The sequence below is a fragment of the Felis catus genome, chromosome B3, assembly GCF_018350175.1.
Source record: "Felis catus isolate Fca126 chromosome B3, F.catus_Fca126_mat1.0, whole genome shotgun sequence".
NCBI lineage: Eukaryota > Metazoa > Chordata > Mammalia > Carnivora > Felidae > Felis > Felis catus.
The window spans coordinates 109,985,103-109,998,763 of record NC_058373.1 but is presented as its reverse complement, the minus strand read 5'-3'; the positions used below and the strand labels follow the sequence as shown (position 1 = coordinate 109,998,763).

The following is a 13,661-nucleotide window of genomic DNA, read 5'->3' as shown; positions in this document are numbered from 1 at the left end:
CAGAGGAAAGAAAAGAAGCACAACACGCTCTGCAGTGCCTGTCTGGAGAGTTCTCCAAGTCCGGGTGTTCTGAATGTTCTAATACCCTCCAGTTTCCTGAAGTATCTTTGCATCATAGCAATGATCTGCTCCATGGCAAGTCAGCAGATCTGGCGTAAGAAAACGAACTATGCTGGGGCGTCTAAGCAATTCAGTCGGTTAAGCGCTGACTTCGGCTAAGGTCATGATCTCACGGTTCACAAGTTTGAGCCCCACATCGGGCTCCGTGCCGACAGCTCAGAGCCTGAAGCCTGTTTCAGATTCTATGTTTCCGTCTCTCTCTGCCCCTCCCCTGCTCACGTTCTGTCTCTCTCTCTCTCTCTCAAAAATAAATAAACATTAAAAAATAATTTTTTTTAATTTTTTTATGTTTATTTTTGAGACAGAGAGAGACAGAGCATGAGCAGGGGAGAGGCAGAGAGAGAGGGAGACATAGAATCCGAAGCAGGCTCCGAGCTGTGAGCACAGAGCCCAATGTGGGGCTTGAACCCACACACTGTGAGATCATGACCTGAGCTGAAGTCAGACGCTTAACCGACTGAGCCACCCAGGCGCCCCTAAAAAAAAAAAAATTTTTTTAAAGAAAATGAACTATGTTCTGATTTCTGAATTTCACTACTTCTTTAAATATATGACAATAACACAAAGGTCAAGAGGAGAGTAATGGAAATATACTATTACAAACAGGGTTTTTCATCCATACACGAGATGGAATTATAACACTTGAAGGTAAACTGTGTAAGTTAAAGGTGTATACTATAAACCCTAAAGCAGCCACTAAAGTAACAAAACAGAGAATGATAACTAATAAGCCAAAAAAGGATATCTTTACTATATATAAAAATTTTCTATCCTTTACTATATACAAAAATAGTAAAAAAAAAAAAATATATATATATTATATATATATATATATATATAAAATCAATAAATCCAAACAAAGACCAAAAAGGAGAAAAAAGGAACAAAGAACAGATGAGAAAAGCAGAAAACATATTAGCAAGGTTCTAGATTTAAACCTAACCATATTCATAATCACTTAAAATATAAATGGTCTAGACAACCCAATTAACAGACAGAGTTCATCACACTGGATAAAAAAGTAACACTCTTCAAGGCAGTGAAGCATAACTCTCCACTCTTTAAGCACGAGCTACACATAGTGACTCCCTTACCAAAAAGCACGTACAGAAGGGGGAGAAAAAAAAGTAACTTTACAGGGGAGAACCCTGACAAACAGTACCTCAGCCAGGTGATCAAGGTTAACCTGAACAGGGATAAGTCCTGTTGATATTCCTCTGACATGGTGCAATCAGAATACACACTCTGGGGGCGCCTGGGTGGCGCAGTCCGTTAAGCGTCCGACTTCAGCCAGGTCACGATCTCGCGGTCCGTGAGTTCGAGCCCCGCGTCGGGCTCTGGGCTGATGGCTCAGAGCCTGGAGCCTGTTTCCGATTCTGTGTCTCCCTCTCTCTCTGCCCCTCCCCCGGTCATGCTCTGTCTCTCTCTGTCCCAAAAATAAATAAATGTTGAAAAAAAAAATTAAAAAAAAAAAGAATACACACTCTGTTCAAGTGCACATGAGACATTTACTTAAAGAAATTATATTCTGGGCTATAATTCTCCATAAACGTAAAAGGATTTGAGCCACACAAAGTACGGCTCTTTGACAATAATGGAATTGAATTAGAAATCAGCAGCAGAAAGATCTCTGGAAAATCCACAAATATTTGGAAACCAAGCAATATACTGCTGGGTAGCTCAGGGTCCGAGAACATAACAACAACAACAACAACAAAGTTTTAAAGTATTTTGAACTGAATAAAAATAGAATCACACCGTATCGAAATTTGTGAGATGTCACTAAAACAGCACCCGGGAGGAAATGTACAGCACTAAACATCTATACAGCAAAAGAAAAACGGTCACAAAATCAGTGACCTAAAGAAACTAGAATAAGAGCAGAAGAAAGGAAATAACAAGGATCAGAATGAAAAGTCAATTAAATAGAAAACAGAAAAACAAAAGAGAATATCAATAAAACCAAGAGCCGGTTCATCGAAAAGGTCAATTAAAGTGACAGACTTCTAAACCTTGGCGCTACTGACGCTTTGTCGCAATGGTTTTTTGTTTAGAGGATCTCTCCTGTTCACTGTAGGTTCCTGAACAGCATCCCTGGTCTTGACCCACTAGATGCCAACAGCAAATGCCGCCCACCCCCCCAACCCCTAACACACACAAGACATCGCCGCCATACGTTACCGGTCTCTAGAAATCGCCAAGGGTTCCCAGCAGCAGTAGGGTAAACTTCAGCCCACATTTCCCTCTGTAAACAAATATTAACTCAAAGTAAACTGACCTAAATGTAAAATGAAAAGTTTATAGGTTTACATTCTTTGATAGAGCTTTCCTAAGAGTTTTATAACTCTTAGAAAAAAATCTTTGTCACCTTGAGTTAGGCAAAAATTTCTCAAGGTACCATATCAAAAGTACAGTTCATAAAAGAATAAATTGATAAATTGGACTTCATTACAATTTAAAACTTCTGATCTTCAAAGATACAGTTAAGAGAACATAAGACGAGGAATAGACTGAAAGTAACTATTGCAAATAATGTATCTGATAAAGAACTTGTTTCTAGAAAATATAAAGAATCCGTGGGGGGACACCTGGGTGGCTCAGTTGGTTAAGCATCTGGCTTCAGCCCAGGATCTGATCTCCAGGTTCATGAGTTCAAGCCCTACATCAGGTTCTCTGCTGTCAACATAGAGCCTGTGTCAGATCCTTTGTCACCCTCTCTCTCTCTCAAAAATAATTCGTAAAAAATTAAAAAAAAAAAAAAAAGTGGGGCTCCTGAGCAGCTCGGTTGGTTAAGTTTCTGACTCCCAGTCAGGTCGTAATCTCATGGTTTGGTTCGTGAGTTCAAGCCCTGCATTGGGCTCTGTGCTAACAGCTCAGAGCCTGGAGCCTACTTCAGATCCTGTGTCTTCCTCTTTCTCTCTGCCCCTCCCCTGCCCTGCTTGTGTGCACGCTCTCTCTCTCTCTTTCTTAAAAATAAATAAGTAGGGGTGCCTGGGTGGCTCAGTCGGTTGGGCGGCTGACTTCCGCTCAGGTCATGATCTCGCGGTCCATGAGTTCGAGCCCCGCGTCGGGCTCTGTGCTGACGGCTCAGAGCCTGGGGCCCGTTTCGGATTCTGTGTGTCTCTCTCTCTGACCCTCCCCCATTCATGCTCTGTCTCTCTCTGTCTCAAAAATAAATAAACATTAAAAAATAATAATAAATAAATAAATAAGTATATGCTAGGAATTTACCCAAGGGATAAGGAGTACTGATGCATAGGGGCACTTGTACCCCAATGTTTACAGCAGCACTCTCAACAATAGCCAAATTATGGAAAGAGCCTAAATGTCCATTAACTGATGAATGAAGAAATTGTGGTTTATCGGGGTGCCTGGGTGGCGCAGTCGGTTAAGCGGCCGAGTTCAGCCAGGTCACGATCTCGCGGTCCGTGAGTTCGAGCCTCGCGTCGGGCTCTGGGCTGATGGCTCGGAGCCTGGAGCCTGTTTCCGATTCTGTGTCTCCCTCTCTCTCTGCCCCTCCCCCATTCATGCGCTGTCTCTGTCCCAAAAATAAATAAACGTTGGGAAAAAAAAAAATTAAAAAAAAAAAAGAAATTGTGGTTTATATACACAATGGAGTACTACGTGGCAATGAGAAAGAACGAAATATGGCCCTTTGTAGCAACATGGATGGAACTGGAGAGTGTGATGCTAAGTGAAATAAGCCATACAGAGAAAGACAGATACCATATGTTTTCACTCTTATGTGGATCCTGAGAAACTTAACAGAAACTCATGGGGGAGGGGAAGGAAAAAAAAAAAAAAAGAGGTTAGAGTGGGAGAGAGCCAAAGCATAAGAGACTGTTAAAAACTGAGAACAAACTGAGGGTTGATGGGGGGTGGGAGGGAGGGGAGGGGGTGTGATGGGTATTGAGGAGGGCACCTTTTGGGATGAGCACTGGGTGTTGTATGGAAACCAATTTGACAATAAATTTCATATATTGAAGAAAAAAATAAGTATATATATGATACATATATAAAGAATTCTCAAAACTCAATAAGGAAACAACCAACCCAATAAAAAAAAATGGGCAAAAAATATACACAAAAAACCTCAATAATGAAGATATATGGGTGGGAAATAAGCGTATCATTAGTCATCAGGGAAATGCAAATTTAAACCACACTGAGAATACCACTACATCTCTAGTAGAAGTCTATGAAAAGCCTGATCATACCAAGTGTTGGCAAGGATGTAGAAGTCTCGCACACAACTTTGGGAATGTACAATGGTATAACCGCTCCAAAACATAGATCTACCATGTGATCCAGCCATTCCACTCCTAAACACTTACCTTGGGGAAATAAAAGCAGATGCCTACACAAGACTGTATAATGTTCACAGTAGCTTTATTTTTAATAGTCAAAAACTGGAAAAAAAAAAAAAAAGCCAAATGCCAATCAATAGGTATATGGATGAACGAGCCGGGGCATATCCATACAGTGGAATACCATTCGGCAACAAAAAGGAATGACTCATTGATACACGCAATGTGGGGGAATCTCAAAATAATTATGCTAAGTGAAAGAAGCCAGACAAAAAAGAGACCCTGCTATATGATCCCATTTACGTAAAATTCTAAAAATACCAACTAATCCATAGAGTCAGAAAGCTATCTTTGGCTGTCTGGGGTAGGAGAATGCAGGTGTAGGGAGGGGCTGAAAGGAGAGATGGCTTCACAAGTCTACACAGAAGTTAAAAACATGGCGAATTTCACACTCTAAACGTGTGGCTTACCATGTGTCAATTATACTCACCAGAGCCAGTGTAAGAATTATCACACTAGGGGTGCCTGAGTGGCTCAGTCAGCTAAGCATCTGGCTGTCAGTTTCCGCTCAGGTCATGATCTCACGGTTTCGTGAGTTCGAGCCCCACATCAGGCTCTGCACTCACAGTGCGGAGCCTGCTTGGGATTCTCTCTCTCTCCCCCTATCTCTACTCCTCCCCCACTCACACTGTCTCTGTCTCTCTGAAAATAAATAAATAAACTTAAACTAAAAAAAAAAAAAAAAAAGAATTATCACACTAAACCACAAAGTGCAGACAGTGTAAGATAACCATCAAAAAAGAGCATAACCTGCAATTCAGTGAAGAATTACAGGCTTTAAACCTAAGGGATTCTACACTATTCCAGACCCACTCCTTTACTTGGTAAAAGTAGGAAAGGGGGGCGTATGACACAGGTCATTGGTCGATGTGAAAGCAAGGATAAAAAGTGAATGCACAGTGAAACCCTGAACAACAGGCTGTCGCATTTAACATTAACGTGATTTCTTAATTAAGATGTAGCCAATGGGAAATAGTTCATAATAAGAAAAAAAAGGAAAAATGCTTTGGGGTTTCCAGTTTGGCCTGTTCCACGCCCGGGAAGAACCAGGTGCCTTCTTCCCACCACAGTCCCGAAGAACGCATCTTTTCCAGCACTGTCACATATATATTGCCACGGCTCATCCATCGAGACAGGGACTCTGTCTTTTGATGTTGGCATTATGGTCAAATGTAAGTGTTTTGAAGTCAGAGAGCCTGGTTTCCTATCCTAGGCTCTGCCATTCACCTACCAGGTAACCTCAGAAGGTTACCTGATGCCCAGTTTTAGAGCCTATAAACCGGGGCTCATAGGCTATATGAGGATTCAATGGGAATTTATCCACACCTTGGCCTACAAGGAAGGCCCTGCTCCATCCTTCCCCTGATTACCGCCGTGTCTTCACTTAGTCCTTTCCCACCAGCTGACAGTGTTCAGGCCCAACCAGCTTCTCCTAGTTCCAACAAATCCACACGCCACCCAGCTCACTTCTGACTCAATGCTATTTCCACTGCTGATCTTCTTCCAAGTCTCTATCCTCCCCACCATCTCCCGCCCCAACAACATGGCCGGCTCCTTCTCATCAAAGACACAGCTTAACTGTCAGCTCCACAGAGAAGCCGTCTCACTAGTAACACAGGAGCCCCTGGTCTCGGTCTCAGCATCTCATGGTCTCCTTCCTTCTATTCAACGTTCACACAACAAATAGTTCTCAAGGCCCTACCGCACGCCAGGCACCGTTCCAGGGTCTGAGGCTACAACAGTGGCCACGACAGCATGGATGGAGTGCAATCCAGTGGGGGAAGACGGACCATTCACAAATGAGTAAAAAATAGAGTATGTTAGTTCCACCGTCATAAGGGCCACGGAGAGCTCTGCACTGTCAGCTCGGGGCCTGGAGCCTACTTCGGATTCTGGGCGTCCCTCTCCATCTCTGCCCCTCCCCTGCTCACATTCTGTCTCTCTCCCTCAAAACTTAAAAAATAAATAAATAAGTGCCCTGGAGAAAAATAAATTGTGAACAGGGGAAAGGGAACGGGGGTTGCAAGAGGGGCTGTGATTTTAAATCTGGGGTTTTGCCAAGGCTCACTGAGAACACAATTTTTTTTTCTTTTTAAGTTTCTTGATTTTGAGAGAGAGAGCGCATGCATGGGAGGGGCAGAGAGAGAGAGAGAGAGAGAGAGAGAGAGAGAGAGAGAGAGAGAGAGAGAGAGAATCTCAAGCAGGCCCGTGCTGTCAGCGCAGAGCCCTGACGTGAACCCACGTGTCATGAACTGTGAGATCATGTCCTGAGCTGAAATCAAGAGTTGGCCGCTCAACCCACTGAGCCACCCAGGTGCCCTTCTGAAAACACAATAATGAGGAAAGAAGTGAAGGCGGTCAGGGAGGGAGCCAGACAGAAATGAGGGCTGGGCCGGGGGCATTCCAGGCAGAGGCAACAGCAAGTCCAAAGGTAACCTCAAACAGCAAGGAAACTGGTTTGGCTGCAGAAGTATGAGCAAGAAGAAGTACAGCAAAAAGGTGGAGCACTGGGGAAGGAGGAGGACCAGACGTGGGTAAGCTCTGGGCCCGCAGTCAGGTCTGCCTTCCACTCAGGGATGGGAAACCACTGAAGGGCTTTCAACAGGGAAGTGTGCGATGTGATGGACATTTTAAAATCTGCAATTAGTTTGCTAATGTTTTTCACGTTCTGTGGATCTTCCCCACATCTTCCCCGCTGCTGGCGGGAACCACAGCAGTCCCCGTGCTGTTGTTAACTCCGGCACCTACCACAATACACTGTAGGCACTCAATAAATATGTATTAGGTGAATGAGGTAATCTATGCAAAGCATTTACTGGTACAGAATAAGCACTCCATAAATGGTAACTATTTTTGTTTGCAACTCCAGATTTCAGCACAGTGGCCGACATATGGTAAAAGCTTATTTGAGTAAATGAATAATTTCGTGAAGTTATTAAAAATCTATATTAAAAACATATGATGAGTAATGACAAATTAATCAATTGCTTTTCACCCTGTTCCTTACTTATCAAGGCATGGCTGATTCTGTTTTTGAGCTTTACTTTAAATTGTTAAGCTACCATAGGGGCACCTGGGTGGCTCAGTGGGTTAAGCATCTGACTTCGGCTCAGGTCATGATCTCGTGGTCTGTGGGTTCAAGGCCCGGGTCAGGCTCTGAGCCTGAAGCCTGCTTCGGATTCTGGGTCCCCCTCTCTCTCTGCCCCTCCCCCACTCATACTCTGTCTCTTTCTCAAAAGTAAACATTAAAAATAAATAAACTGTTAAACTACTGAGGGCACTACCTAGAATAATCCCATTGTGACTCAGTTCTCTAAACATACTGCAGTATCCCGCAAACACAATCAGCACCAAGGCACTGAAATGTCTGTAAAAATTCTAATTGGGTGAACTTAACTCACATGATCTTTTTTTTTTTTTTAGTAATCTTAATGTACAAGGTTAAGCTGACCCAAACTGGTTTGATTTTTATTTTTACTGAATTCAAATAAGGCTCAGTGAACTGAAACAGGTGAACAAAGAACTAAGAATTTCCACTTTTTATTTATTTTGACATCTCCAGAGTCTTTATCACCAAAAAAAAAAAAAAAAAAACCAACAACAACTTAATGAGGATTACACCTGCTCCCTTCTCCCTCGTGGTGCTTTGGGGCAGGGGGCCATAATGGCGGGGCTAAGACCGTTTAGTAATTATCTCAGGAAAAGCCTCTGGAAGTCTCACCAGTTTTCCAGAAATAAAACTAAAGAAGGAGTCATGCATTCACGTACAAAAACACGCCAAATATTCCATCTCATAAAAGGTGAACACCCTCTCCTGGCGATATTTACAAGGTCTCAATGGCAGGGACCCAGAGCGGCAAAGGGCCAGGTATGGTTCAGATGTTTAATTGTAACCCCCAACCCTACACGCGGCCGAACTCATCCTAGCACAACCATATAATATCTGCAAGGAGGACTTCGGAGCTATGGAAACTTTCAAAACAGCAGATGAAAGTTGCTTGAAATCAAACGAACTTCTAAAAAGAAAGAGATGCAGAAGTATAGAGCGGCTACAAAGAAGCCTCTCGGTTTGGCTCTGACTTGCTGGTGCTTGTACACAATCGTGCCTGCTAGCATCCAGTCAGACGCTCCCTTCCATTAGGGGAGGGGAAAATAATAACTTTCGGAAATAACAAGCGTCCACAAAGGCAAATGTTACACGGAACTTCTCAAGCTCCATCTAATAAGGTGGCTCACGTAGTTTCGAGCAGCACCGATTCCACACAACTCTCCCCGCCCCCTGCTTTTTTTTTTTTTTTAACATTAGGAAAATAACCTAAGGAGGAAAAGGTGCTACCGTCAGACCCTCAAGGCAATTTCAGACAACAAAGACCCCAAGCAATCAAAATGGAATTATAATCCGAGCAGTCCGAGCGGCCCCTGGCGCGGGGGCGCTTGGCTGCCGCGCCCGCCGCGGTTCCTGGAGCGCAGGGGCCGGCGGGTCCCCGCGCCCTCTCCAGCCCGGGTGCGCCCCGGCCCGCGGGTTCTCGGGGACTCGGGGCGAGCCTCGCGCCGCCCACGATTTGGCAATCTGTGAGCCGCTGCTCTCCACGTTCTATCTCACGCGGGGTTCAAAATCTTTCCCGCCCAGGCTTGACGCGAGGAAAGAAAACAATCAGCGGATCCCGAGCGCTGGGGCCTGGGCCGGGAGGGGGCGGCAGGGGGGATCGGGGCCGAGCCCCCAGCGCAGCCCCTTTCTGAGCCGGGCGGACCGGCGGGCTGGGGCCCGGAGGTGACACAAAGAAGCCGGAGAGACAAACGCCACCCGCTGGCGCTCGCTCCAATCCCCGGAGCGCCCCGCCCGCTGACAAGTTTGCGGCGCCCTCCACGCACCCCGCTCTCCCCACCTGGGCAAAGTTTCCGGTGGCCTGGCTCGGACCCCGACATCGGGTCGGTTCTCGTGCCTGCTGTCCCCCGCACTCTGCTCGGGGACCTTTCCCTCCCTCGCCCCCGCCCCTTCCCCTCCCTCCCGCTCTCCCTCCCTCCCGCTCTCCCTCCCCGCCACAGCCCGCTCTCTCCGGGGCGCACCGGGGTGCTGGGGGCCCGCGGCCGCGCTCACCCGCCGCTGGCCTGGCGAGGGGCGAGGGCGCGGGCTGGGGCGGGCCCGGGTCGACGCCCTGCTTGCCTTGCTCCCTCGATCGCGCCTTTTACTCGTCCTCCCGTCCGCTTTTTCGGTCCAGAAGGCTCGGGGCTCAGCAGAGCGCGCTCCGCTCCTTGGCGCTCGGAAAGCTGAAAACCACGCCCCGCGCCTTCCCCGCCCGCCGCCTGCCGCTGAGTCCCGCGCTCGCCGCTCCGCGGCCAGTGTGGAGCTAGCCCGAGAGCACCGGAGGCGGGGCCGCCCGCCTCCCACCTCGCAGGCCCCGCGGCCGCCGTGGCCTGGCAACTTTCTTCCCAGGTTTTGGGACGTCAGAGAGGGGGGCGGGGAGATGCTAACTCAGAAAGCAGGTTAACGACTGGGGGTAGGAAGAATGTCACAAACTCCCAAAAAAGCGTTTCTGCCGGATTTCATCTAGGAACTTCTCTAACCTTCCTGGACTCCTGGTTCTTTGAGTAAGAGTAAGGGAGTAAGAGAGCAGATGTGCAAATTAGCTACCAAACCTTGATCGAGTCATCTAACCTTTCTGGACCCTTTGTAAAATGAGGATTTGAGATTAGATGACCTTTACCATCTGGGTCAGTATTTCTAATAGCGTGGTCTAGACTTCAGGATCACCTGGAAGGTAGGGAAGGCCCTTGTTAAAATACAGAAGGCCTGCACAAGAACGGCCTCAGTCTATTCTTTTTTTTTTTTTTAAGTTTATTTATTTAGAGAGAGAGAGAGGGAGAGAGAGAGTGCAAGTGGGGGAAGGGCAGAGAGAGAAGGAGACAGAGAATCCCAAGCAGGCTCTGAGCTGACAGCATGGAGCCCTTATGGGGCTCTAATTCCAGAACCATGAGATCATGACCTGAGCAGAAATAAAAAATGAGGTGCTTACCCAGCTGAGCCACCCAGGCACCCCCAAGAACCACCTCAATCTTAAGATACTATATACATCTTCCAGATCTGAAATTCACTGGAAGCTAAATCCTTGGGAATCCATCCTGCAGATGCCAGTTTGATATCTCAGCAAATTACTCAATGCCTTTGGACTCGGGATGATGTCAGTTGACTCCCACTTACCCCCTGTATTGCTGCTGCAGCATTGCTAAGGCAGTCAAAATCCTAAATGAATGGTATTGTATCAACTCACTATTATTATGTAAAGAAGGGACTTTAAAATATTTCTCTAGTGTGTTTGTATTGCAATCAAATCACCTTCTTATAAATCCAAGCTCACCTATGTTGTATGGCTACAAAATCTTGCCTGGATTACCTAGTTAAATATGGTGCTTGTGATCCAAACCAAATGGTAAGGAGCAGACATTAGAGTTTTCATAATGCATGCAGTTAACACATGTTAACGAAAAAATAATCATTGTAAATTTTACCCACAACTAGGAACAATTATTTCAAAAACTTGTATCTCTATGAGTACCAGCATGATTCAGTTATTTGAAAAGCACATTTTACTGATGGTCAATGGCTCAACTCAACAAAACAGCACAGTATCAGTCTATGTGTCATTCCTTGAATTCCAAGATGATCATTCTGATAGTATCGCTTCTCTTCTTAGACTACCTAGGTTTACATTATTTAGTACTAATGGCTTGGATCTCAACAAAGGTCTATAAAGTAAGAAGATCCTTCTGGTCCTAGGGTGTCTTTTCATAGAACCGTTTTGCCTGATACAATACATACAAATCCAAGAGCCAATTTGGGGAAAGTTTGGGCTCTTGGGTGTATGGAGCTGCTCTGACAAAGCATTGTCTGTTATTTTCCTTTTCTGTTCTATTCATGCTATTCATTTCCATTTTACATCGGTTGCTTCCTTTAGAGTAAATGCTGCGAAATCATCATGGCAACAGTCTCTGGAGAAAATATTATGAATCATTTCTTAATTATTGTTCCCTTGTAGGCATCTATGCCACTAGTCCGCGAAATGAAAGGACTATTGTTCCGTATTGTGTCTAGTGCACTCAAGAGAGTCCAGAATAAAGTGTCTCAAAATGTTTTCAGATGTCCGCAATTAGAGTCTTGTAATGATCTATGGTGTCTCCTAGACATGTCAGTTTGGATATAAAAGTAATACCTACTTTCCAAACCAACAAATTCGACCGATGGCAGGAGTACTGAAACAGATCCTCCACACTTTGAAATGAAAATAAAATGTAATGCTAAGCCAAACAGAGGCACACCCGGTTCTTTTGAAACACAACACTGAGCATGGGAACGGATGGCTCATGTGCTTCCAATCTCTGACTGTCAGGGTAAGGTTGCCATGAACCCAGCCCCGCCCACATTCTCCCATGCACCAAAAAACAGAGAGAGTATAACAACACAGTATGATGTCATGTTATGCCTCTCAGCTATTATTTACAACCAGCCTCTGTATTTATAGCAAAAGATCCCATTGGGCCCCACAGCCCACCTGAGGGACTTTGTCAGCTCTAGTTGTGCTAAAAACACACAAGTTTTGCAAATTGATCCTACTGAAAGCACATCCGTGGCTTGGTACACAAGCATGCTGTGGCATATGGTGAGTACTACCGAAGCAGACATTCAATACAGAATCGCACATGGCACTGAGCAGGACAAATGGTCTGAGGCATTCAAGCAGGTTGGACATCCTCATGCCATTAAAGGAATTAAATTGACCACTCTTTGGGTGCCTGGGTGTTTCAGTTGCTTAAGCATCTGACTTCAGCTCAGGTCACGATCTCACAGTTCGTGAGCTTGAGCCCCGCATCGGGTGTGCATGAGCCCCTCACAGAGTGAACACAAGCCCCGCTTCTCTCTCTCTCTCTCTCTCTTTCTCTCTCTCTCTCTCTCTGCCCCTCACTCACTTGCGCCCTCTCTAAATAAATAAATAAATAAATTCTTCTAAAAAAACAATTGACCACTCTTTCTAATTTTTTTTTTATTTTTAACATGAAATTTATTGTCAAATTGCTTTCCATACAACACCCAGTGCTCATCCCAACAGGTGCCCTCCTCCATGCCCATCACCTCTTTTCCCCTCCTTCCCGCCCCCCCCCATGACCACTCTTAAGTTAAGCCGCAACTTCTCTCTGTCGAAGCATGGATTGCTCAGAACTAGAATCGTTGTTTACATTCCTGTATCCCACACTAGGCTTGCCCAGATCCTCATCTTGGCACCAACAGAGCCTAAATAAGAATGGCAATGGATTTTACACCAGGAGCAAATCCTAGTCTTGAATTTGGGCGCTGTATTGAGAAGGATTGTAGCGCTCCATCTAAATATAGCAAGAAAGGATACAAATTGAATAGTAACTGAGTCTCTGCCAGGGGCACAGAAGGAGGAGGAATTGACACTAGTATCATATATTTATCAACCCCGATGATAACAGAAAATAATAATGTTAAATGATTGGCCAGATGGATAAGTGAGTTTAAAGAACAACACAAAGTATCTTTAGCTGAAGGGGCGGCTATTATGTTACTTAATCTGAGGCAGGATGAGACCATCTTATTACTTACTTCTATTTTTTTTTTAATGTTTATTTTTGAGAAAGCACAAGTGGGGAAGGGGCAGAGAGAAGGGGACAGAGGATCAGAAGCAGGCTTTGCACTGACAGCAGTGAGCCCGATGTCGGGCTCAAACTCATGAGCCGCAAGATTATGACCTGAGTGGAAGTCAGAGGCTCAACCCACTGAGCCACCCAGGCGCCCAGCTACTTGCTTCTATTTTATCAACAAAGTTACTACCGGGATGCCTGGGTGGCTCAGTGGGTTAAGCGTCTGACTTGAATTGGGCTCAGGTCAGGATCTCCCAGTTCCTGAGATAGGGACCCACATTGGGCTCTGTGCTGATGGTGAGGAGCCTGTTTGGGGTTCTCTCTCAAAATAAATAAATAAACTTTAAACAACAACAACAACAACAACAACAACAACAACACCAAAGTTAGTATAAATACAAAAGGAGATTGGCTTAGAGCTAAACACTCCCTGTTAGGATGCTAGGTCTGCTGATCTCAAGGGACAATCTTTCACCACGATATTTTTTACCATATTGGGAGCAGTTGTTTAAGCCGGGG

General features: G+C 45.2%; 1 protein-coding gene across 12 annotated transcripts in view; it reads right to left on the bottom strand.

The window, feature by feature from the left end:
• Positions 1 to 9,795, bottom strand: part of SYNE2 (spectrin repeat containing nuclear envelope protein 2) — a 345,027-nt gene extending 335,232 nt beyond the window's left edge. For 5 of the 12 annotated variants that reach the window (XM_045060036.1, XM_045060041.1, XM_045060043.1 and 2 more), the window contains exon 1: positions 9,586 to 9,785. The gene's annotated coding sequence lies outside the window, so the exon portion shown is untranslated. Of the gene's footprint in view, positions 1 to 9,373; positions 9,471 to 9,554 lie in introns of those variants that run through there. The other 7 variants (XM_045060046.1, XM_045060047.1, XM_045060042.1 and 4 more) reach the window with 5 other exon arrangements.
• Positions 9,796 to 13,661: the final 3,866 nt, after the last annotated feature.